Genomic DNA, 8,542 nt, shown 5'->3' with positions numbered 1-8,542 from the left:
ACCACGTCTGGGGACCTGACTGGGCTAATATCATCAACATACATGGGCAACTCGGTGCTCCGTCCACTGGCAGGATTGAAAAAGCCTTGAACAAAACATCTAGCTTTGTTATGGCACATGCTACTTGGATGACTGGGTTAACTGCATTCAAGAGAAAGCTCTTTGTGAACCAGCAGTTAGCGTAATGGCTATGTCGCTGGACTCCCACGTAGTCGACCGCGGTTCGTGTCCCGGACCTGGTGGCTTAAAACTCACGCCGGGCGTGTGTGCGTGCGTGCCCAGGATCCCGAGAGGAGAATGGAGGAGAAGGGATTGCGGCGTGACCATCCCCCCTGGGGGGTAATTTCTCGCTTTCTGTCTCTATGTCTCTCTCTGTCTGTCTGGCGAGTGCACGCGCCCTACAGTGAAAATCTCTCAAAAAAAAAAGAGAAAGCTCTTTAAAAATGATGAGCTCTGGGACCAGCCTAGTAGGCTGGTGGTTAATGGAGCTGGATCTCACATGGCTGACACAATTTGAATTCTGGCTCCAGTGTCTTAAAACAGGCATGTGCATCTGTGTCTCAATTCCTGACAGGATGAAGAAACGGAGAAGGGACTGCAATGTGACCTTACTCTGTTGGGGGGGCGGGTGCTTGCTCCCTCTCCCTGGGGGGCTTACACATCTTCTGACATTAAAAAAAACCCAAAAAACAAAAACCCAAAATAAAAAAAAAGATGCGCTCTTTAAAAGTTCTGCTACTGGGGACCAGCAGTTGGCGTAATGGCTACATTACTGGACTCCCATGTAGTCAACTGCTGTTCGAGTCCCAGACCTGGTGGCTGAAACTCAGGCTCAGCATGTGTGCGTGTGTGCCCAAGATCCCGAGAGAATAACGGAGAAAGGATTGCGGCGTGGCCATCCTTCCCAGGGGGTGATTTCTCGTTTTCTGTCTCTCTCTGGCAAGTGCATGTGCTCTATAGCAAAACAAAACAAAACAAAAACAAAAAAAACAAACAAAAAAACTCTGCTATTGAGCTATAGTCTGTATACCTGCAAATTCTACAGTTTCTGAATAGGCATACAGAACAGGTCTTCTAGATTTTTCTTCTCGTGTATGTTTCAGAATGAAAGAAATGACACGTGTGAAGACAGTGTGGCACCGAGGTCTGCAGGCCGAGGATCAGTCACTCACTCTACTGCTGACAAGGGCAAGTGGGAGCTGCCGGTGGGGCGGAGGGTAGCCGCCCTTGGCCAACAGTGATGTCTGAGTCACATCAGGGAACACAAAGGGGCAGCAGCCAAGGAGCCGGCACCTGCGCCTGTGTCTATGAAACCTCAAGGGTCCCAAGGCCCAAAGAGCCTGCCTTGTTCATCCGCAGAGCTCGAAAGACACACATGAAGCTCTCTCCTTTGCAGTCCTCAGCGGAATCCACAACACACACCAAACTTCAGATCCCAGAGTAACAGAGCAGACCAACTAGTGGTCTAACCGCCAAAATGTTTACTTTTTACGCTTCAAAGATTAACGACTTTTCTCTCTATTGCCAAGGATGAGAACTCCTGAGCCTAAATCCTCTCTGCAGGAAGGTGTGTGTGTCCTCCAGGGTAAAGACATTTGGAACAAGGTGGTCCCAGGACAGCTGGAACATTCGTCAGGAATCAGGGAGGACAGGCACAGCTCCACCCAAGCGTTTCCTGTTTGTCTCTATCTGACTCCAGGATGACTCACACGACCATCTCCAGACAACTCAGGAGTGAAGAATTTCACCTCCTGAGTCTGGATAAGCCAAAAAGATGGAAAACTCTTTCTCTCAGCTTCCTGAAAACTATGAAATGTGAACAGCTCACCTTAAGGTTCAAGGAATAGTGAGTTCCCAGCTACAACAACAAACGCTTCTTCTCCTTCGAAGCTCAGCTGAGCTGTTAACCACAGAGAGGTGGTGGCGGGGCCTCAGGCCTTGGAGAGCCCAGCGATCCTAACCAAGATATGTGCCTATCTGGTTTTCCACTTTATTGGGACTTAAAATAATGGCAGAATTGAGAAGTGAGTGATCACAGTATCTAAGAAAACCAGCCCAGGGACCAGCAGATGGTGTAATGGTTATATTGCTGGACTCCCACGTAGTTAACTCTGCCTCAAGTCCTGGACCTGGCGGGTTAAGACTCAAACCAGGCACATGTGCATGTGTGCCAAAAATCCCAAGAGGAGAATGGAGGAGAAGGGACTGAGGCATGACCATCCCCCCGGAGGGTAATTTCTCACTCTCTGTCTCTCTGATGCGTGCACATACCCAATAGCAAAAATCTAAGAAAAAAAAGGAAAACCAACCTAGACAGCAAAAATAAAAACTGTCCACTCCCCGGCAGCCACACACGTCAGCAACGCTCACCTTAGTTTGAACACGTGTTTCTTCTTTTTGTAGTCAAGGGCCACTTCACAGACGGCTTCTTTCAAACTCACAGGGACCTCACTGTGGTAGGGAATTCCAGATGCGGCGGTCTTTGCATCCTTATAGAAACCCATTTCTTGATTGTTAATGACACAGTAAACATTGTGCCAGGACCTAAGCAGGAGAGAAAGGAAGGTCAGGGGCTGCCCCGGAACTAAGAGCCTGAAAACGACCTTCACCCAGTGGGCTGCAGCCCTCATTGGAAACCCTGCCTGGATTCTGCTAACTCTAAAGCACAGCCCCAAAGCCCTCCATGGAGACGCCTAGGACGGGGCACACGTTGCTACAGCGGCAGGGGGTTGAGAGCTACAGCTCTCTCTGAATTGGGGACAAACACGTCGCCTTTTTCTACTCCATAACAGTCCTCTTGGCTCTGATGGGGAAGATGTTATCGACATTTAGTACTTGCTGCTTGAGTACCCCCTCTGGTAATGGGGTACAGGCCAGGTGCCTTGTCTGGAGTATGCCTGCCTTCCTAGGAGCTCCTCCAGCCTATGCTCTCTCCCGCGGCACGGTACCTTGACGGCAAGGCAGGTCAAGGACCATCAGTATTTATGATACCTTTAAGTGAACTGAAATAAGGTGGCCTTCCTTCCATGACATGAAAACTTTTATAATATACTAACTTGATTGAAATACCTGCCTGTATTAATGCATACATCTGTGCTGTCCTCAACGTGAATGGCAACCCCCAACATGGTACATTCCCCTGTGTAGTGCACAACTAACTGCACACGGTGTCCCATGCAGTTTGGCTAGGCATACAACAGGAGCTTCGGAGTCAGGCCTGAGTTTTCCCACTTAGTAGGTTTCCATAGGGAGTAAGCTTTCCTAGACTCTCAGAGTATCCCGTTCCCTCACTGTTAAATAATGAAATTAGGGCTATTATGAAATAATGAATATAAAGACTGATAGGGAGACAAGGCCATGGAAAATTATATATATATACACGTAGTTAACTCTGCCTCAAGTCCTGGACCTGGCGGGTTAAGACTCAAACCAGGCACATGTGCATGTGTGCCAAAAATCCCAAGAGGAGAATGGAGGAGAAGGGACTGAGGCATGACCATCCCCCCGGAGGGTAATTTCTCACTTTCTGTCTCTCTGATGCGTGCACATACCCAATAGCAAAAATCTAAGAAAAAAAAGGAAAACCAACCTAGACAGCAAAAATAAAAACTGTCCACTCCCCGGCAGCCACACACGTCAGCAACGCTCACCTTAGTTTGAACACGTGTTTCTTCTTTTTGTAGTCAAGGGCCACTTCACAGACGGCTTCTTTCAAACTCACAGGGACCTCACTGTGGTAGGGAATTCCAGATGCGGCGGTCTTTGCATCCTTATAGAAACCCATTTCTTGATTGTTAATGACACAGTAAACATTGTGCCAGGACCTAAGCAGGAGAGAAAGGAAGGTCAGGGGCTGCCCCGGAACTAAGAGCCTGAAAACGACCTTCACCCAGTGGGCTGCAGCCCTCATTGGAAACCCTGCCTGGATTCTGCTAACTCTAAAGCACAGCCCCAAAGCCCTCCATGGAGACGCCTAGGACGGGGCACACGTTGCTACAGCGGCAGGGGGTTGAGAGCTACAGCTCTCTCTGAATTGGGGACAAACACGTCGCCTTTTTCTACTCCATAACAGTCCTCTTGGCTCTGATGGGGAAGATGTTATCGACATTTAGTACTTGCTGCTTGAGTACCCCCTCTGGTAATGGGGTACAGGCCAGGTGCCTTGTCTGGAGTATGCCTGCCTTCCTAGGAGCTCCTCCAGCCTATGCTCTCTCCCGCGGCACGGTACCTTGACGGCAAGGCAGGTCAAGGACCATCAGTATTTATGATACCTTTAAGTGAACTGAAATAAGGTGGCCTTCCTTCCATGACATGAAAACTTTTATAATATACTAACTTGATTGAAATACCTGCCTGTATTAATGCATACATCTGTGCTGTCCTCAACGTGAATGGCAACCCCCAACATGGTACATTCCCCTGTGTAGTGCACAACTAACTGCACACGGTGTCCCATGCAGTTTGGCTAGGCATACAACAGGAGCTTCGGAGTCAGGCCTGAGTTTTCCCACTTAGTAGGTTTCCATAGGGAGTAAGCTTTCCTAGACTCTCAGAGTATCCCGTTCCCTCACTGTTAAATAATGAAATTAGGGCTATTATGAAATAATGAATATAAAGACTGATAGGGAGACAAGGCCATGGAAAATTATATATATATATAATATATATTATATATATAATTTTATATATATATAAAATCCCATGAGGAGTCCTGGGGAGGAATCCTCAGTCTCAGTCTAGCAGAGACTTTCCGGGATGAACGGCTATGGCCCCTTCGGCTCCTCCCACTGCTTAGCCCTTCCCTCTCTCAGTGACGCAGAAGCACTCTACTCAGGCTTTCCCACACCCATCCTGAGAAGAACAAACACCCAAGAAGTAAGAGTGAATGAGCCTACGTGAGCAAACGTGTCTCTTCCAACTCAAGAGTGGCCCGCCGGGTCCTCGAACTCCCCAGCGGCTGCGTCAGCCCTGCTGCTGTTACCTGCTCGAGGCTTTCTTATTGTGGGCCTCCCACTCGTGCTTCCGATTCAGGAAGCCTTCCATCTGGGCCGAAGGCACCTCCTGGGTTCTGGCCGGTAAGGTGGCGGCACTCTGGGCCGGGAGAGCAGTCTTGGCTTTGCGGTCAGAGGTGGGGGAGGGGATGGGGCTGGACTCTTTCGAGCTTGTCCTCTGTTCTGCAGCGCCATTGACCATTTCACTTGTGTCCGCCGTTTCTGCCATCTAGGGACAGCGGAGAGGCCATTCAGCTAACCCTGTGAGCCCCGGGGGTGACCACATACGCTCTGACTCGCACACGTGGCTGTGTATAAATGCCTGGCACAGATCGAGGCAGTACAGTAAAACCATTGCACACCCCACAAAGCCAGCTGGACATCAAGGACATTAGAAGGTGGGATGGATTAATACCCGCCCATTTACAGGGAGATGAGAAAAGCGAAATGCCAGTGTCAGTTTTACTGCACTCTACTCCTCTGATCAATCATTTCTCTAATATGACTCAGATCATCTGCTCTTAATGGTTACTTTGAAACAAAAGGACAACGGTAACAATCACACATATTAAATATGAGAGTGGACGTTATACAGCAGCCACCTTACAACCAAAGATCCCACCAGAAGGGCTGGAAGTTTAAGCAGAAGGGCATTCACAAACAGATTGATAGACAACTCCATCAGAACTACACAGCATTCCCCCAAAATCAGACTAGAAAAGACCTCTGGCTTCTGAAAATGCTCTCTGCTCTCCCCCCACCCCCACATCGTCATAAACACATGCAGAAATTAGGACGACAATCATGCAGCTCGCATCTACCATCCCAGTTAGACTTTGGAACTTAAGAGCTGGAAGGAAATGAGGCAAGTCGACAAACATCAACTGAACCACATCTGCCGAAGTCGTATCGTGAGTGGGTTGTAGTTTGTGTTAAAGGAGCTGGAAAAGCCAATCACAGTCACTCACACCACACAGCTATTTACCCCCAAACAAAGACAGAACCAGGGCCTTCCCCATCACGGGTTGGTGGATCACGGTGCCTTGCTGCACTGAGACGAGAAAGCCCAGGGACAGCCGGGCTTCCAGCGGCTCTGACCCTTCAGGCTGGAGACGTCTTCGGGAGCTGTTCCTTCCCAAGCTCATTTAAATTGTAACCCTCATGGCTTTTCGGCTTTGGAAATGTAGTAGGGTCTTGATTCATTATCGCTTTCAGCCTGTGTACTGTCACCTGTGTGCCATTAACTGCAGCAGCCCTGGCTGATACACCCAGGGTGTGGGATTAGCGAGTTACTAAAGCTGGGTGTGGCCGGCGCTTTAGTGGATTACAGACAACCTGCACCCCTCGTACACGGACAAACATGGAGGTGTCAATGGCACGCTCATTAGATACGTCCCCCACCACTGTTGCCCAGAACCAAAGTGAAGTGACACCAAATTAAGCAACAACCACCTTGACAGGATGAACGGCAGACTGGCCACCACCCTTGAACACTCACACCTATCAACTCTCGGGAACTAGATCTCTAACTCGGAGCCTATATAAATGACTGGGCCCAGTGCTTGATTTTCAATAAAATGAATTCTTTGGTGAAAAGGCTGGTGGAAACTAGAGCAGGGAGAAGAATCAGGTTTATGTTTGTCTCCGTAAACCGATCAGCAGCAGGCTGAGATGAGAGGCTATGTAATTTGTGGTGTTTTTGGTTGGAAAACTTTAACTTCTTCACAATGTGGAAAATGGATGTTGAGGGAGGAAAGATATCCTAGGGGTGGGGTCCCGTGCAGGTGACTGCCCTGGGAGAGCTTACAGTGACTGTGAACAACAGGCTTTTTACATCTCTCTCTTTTCTCTTTCAAAGGAGAGTTGTGGGAGGGGAAATATCAACCAAAACAAAACAAAAAGTCCCTGAGTCAAAGAATGTGGGTGGATTTTAACACATTGACAAATCTCTTCTGGTGTGAGATTTTGGGAGATTTCTAATGAGGAAAAAGTGTGAGTTTGGTCTGGAAGGCCTGAGCCAGGTGTGAGTCCAGAGAGACACGGGGTTAGTATGTACAGAAACCAGGTTAAAAAAAAATTTAGTGCTGCAGGTTGGACTTGGAAACTGCTAGTGATAGCAATGACCTGGATAGAGAGCTGTTTACTTGAAAAATGCTAAAATTTGTCATACTTAGTCAGACTTCAAGGCAGGTGAAGGCCAGGGAAGCCTCTTCTGAGGGAAATTCTGCAGCAAAAATTTTTTCTTTCGAGTTAGAAGGAAAGAGAAAACCCCAAACCAGTATGCAAAGATAATTAATGTTTATGCAAATAAATCACTAACCAAGAAAACAAGGAAAATAAAAGGAACAAAATGAATTTTAATGGACATGTGCTTTAAGCATGCCAACAGACAACACACCACTAGAGACAAACATCAAAAGCAAATCGTAGTGCTATGATCAAACAGTGGATACATGTGAATACACCCCACCCCCGCCCACGTTGCTTCTCTTTAGCGATTAGTCCAGAGTGCTTTAGTGGCTGGGCACATCTTAGGTACTTAAATCAGGAGGTGAACATGAATGCGACGTGACAAGTAGTAGCACAGGAAACACCTGATTGGTTTTCAAAGTGCATGAAGCAACACTATTTTCAAGTTCATTAACTTGAGTCTCTGCACCATCACTCAAAAGAATAAAAAAGATTTTTCTTCTACTACACAATCCAATTGTAATTAAAAATTTGTTCCAGTAAGCTACAGTTTAAAAATCTAGATAAAAACAGGCTTGAGATCAAATGCCAAAAGCATCATAGCACTTCTTTTGCATGTGCTTATGTGTTTCTTTTGGTTTTTTTTTTTTGCTTTGATCTTCTGAATACAAAAAGCATAAAATTGGGTATCAGTCCTGATGATACAAAATTTAAACACACACACACACAAACACATATATATATATATATATATATGGAAACGTCACATATATACATATAGATCAATGACACATATAATGTAATCCAGAGCCAGAAACACGTCAGGGCTCTCTAGGGACCACAGGCAAGGCTGCAGTTCTGCTAAAATGAGTTTTGGTGTGTTTAAGGCAGAGACCCAATAATGGTGCACACTACCCCCAGAACATAAGAAGCTTGGCATCTATCTATATACCCATCTACGGTCACAAGTAGATAGATATGTACATAGAGATAAGAAAAAACAAACAAGATGCTATATGATGTTATCCTGACAAAAGAAAAAAAAGACATGCATCATGAAATGAAAAGACAAATCAGACTTAACTCATGGAGAACACATATCAAAACAGGCTTCTGATTCCACTAACACAGCTACATATGGCAAATGAGCAAGTGAATGTCTCTCAAGGCGTTGCTGTAATATGGGTTTGGTTTGGTTTTGTTATTATCAGTACCAGGAAATCCCCTCTCATCAGCTTTGACTCCTAAGGAAAAGGATTTCTGTTAAAACATTTTCAGTCTCTGCTGGTAACTGATAAATGTTGTCATAAAAGACTCTTTACTAGAGAACAAAAAGTCTCGAGGAAATGAACTACGAATCG

The sequence above is a fragment of the Tupaia chinensis genome, unplaced genomic scaffold (genome assembly GCF_000334495.1).
Source record: "Tupaia chinensis unplaced genomic scaffold, TupChi_1.0 Scaffold000622_1, whole genome shotgun sequence".
NCBI classification, from domain to species: domain Eukaryota; kingdom Metazoa; phylum Chordata; class Mammalia; order Scandentia; family Tupaiidae; genus Tupaia; species Tupaia belangeri.
Note: the sequence above shows the minus strand (reverse complement) of the source record.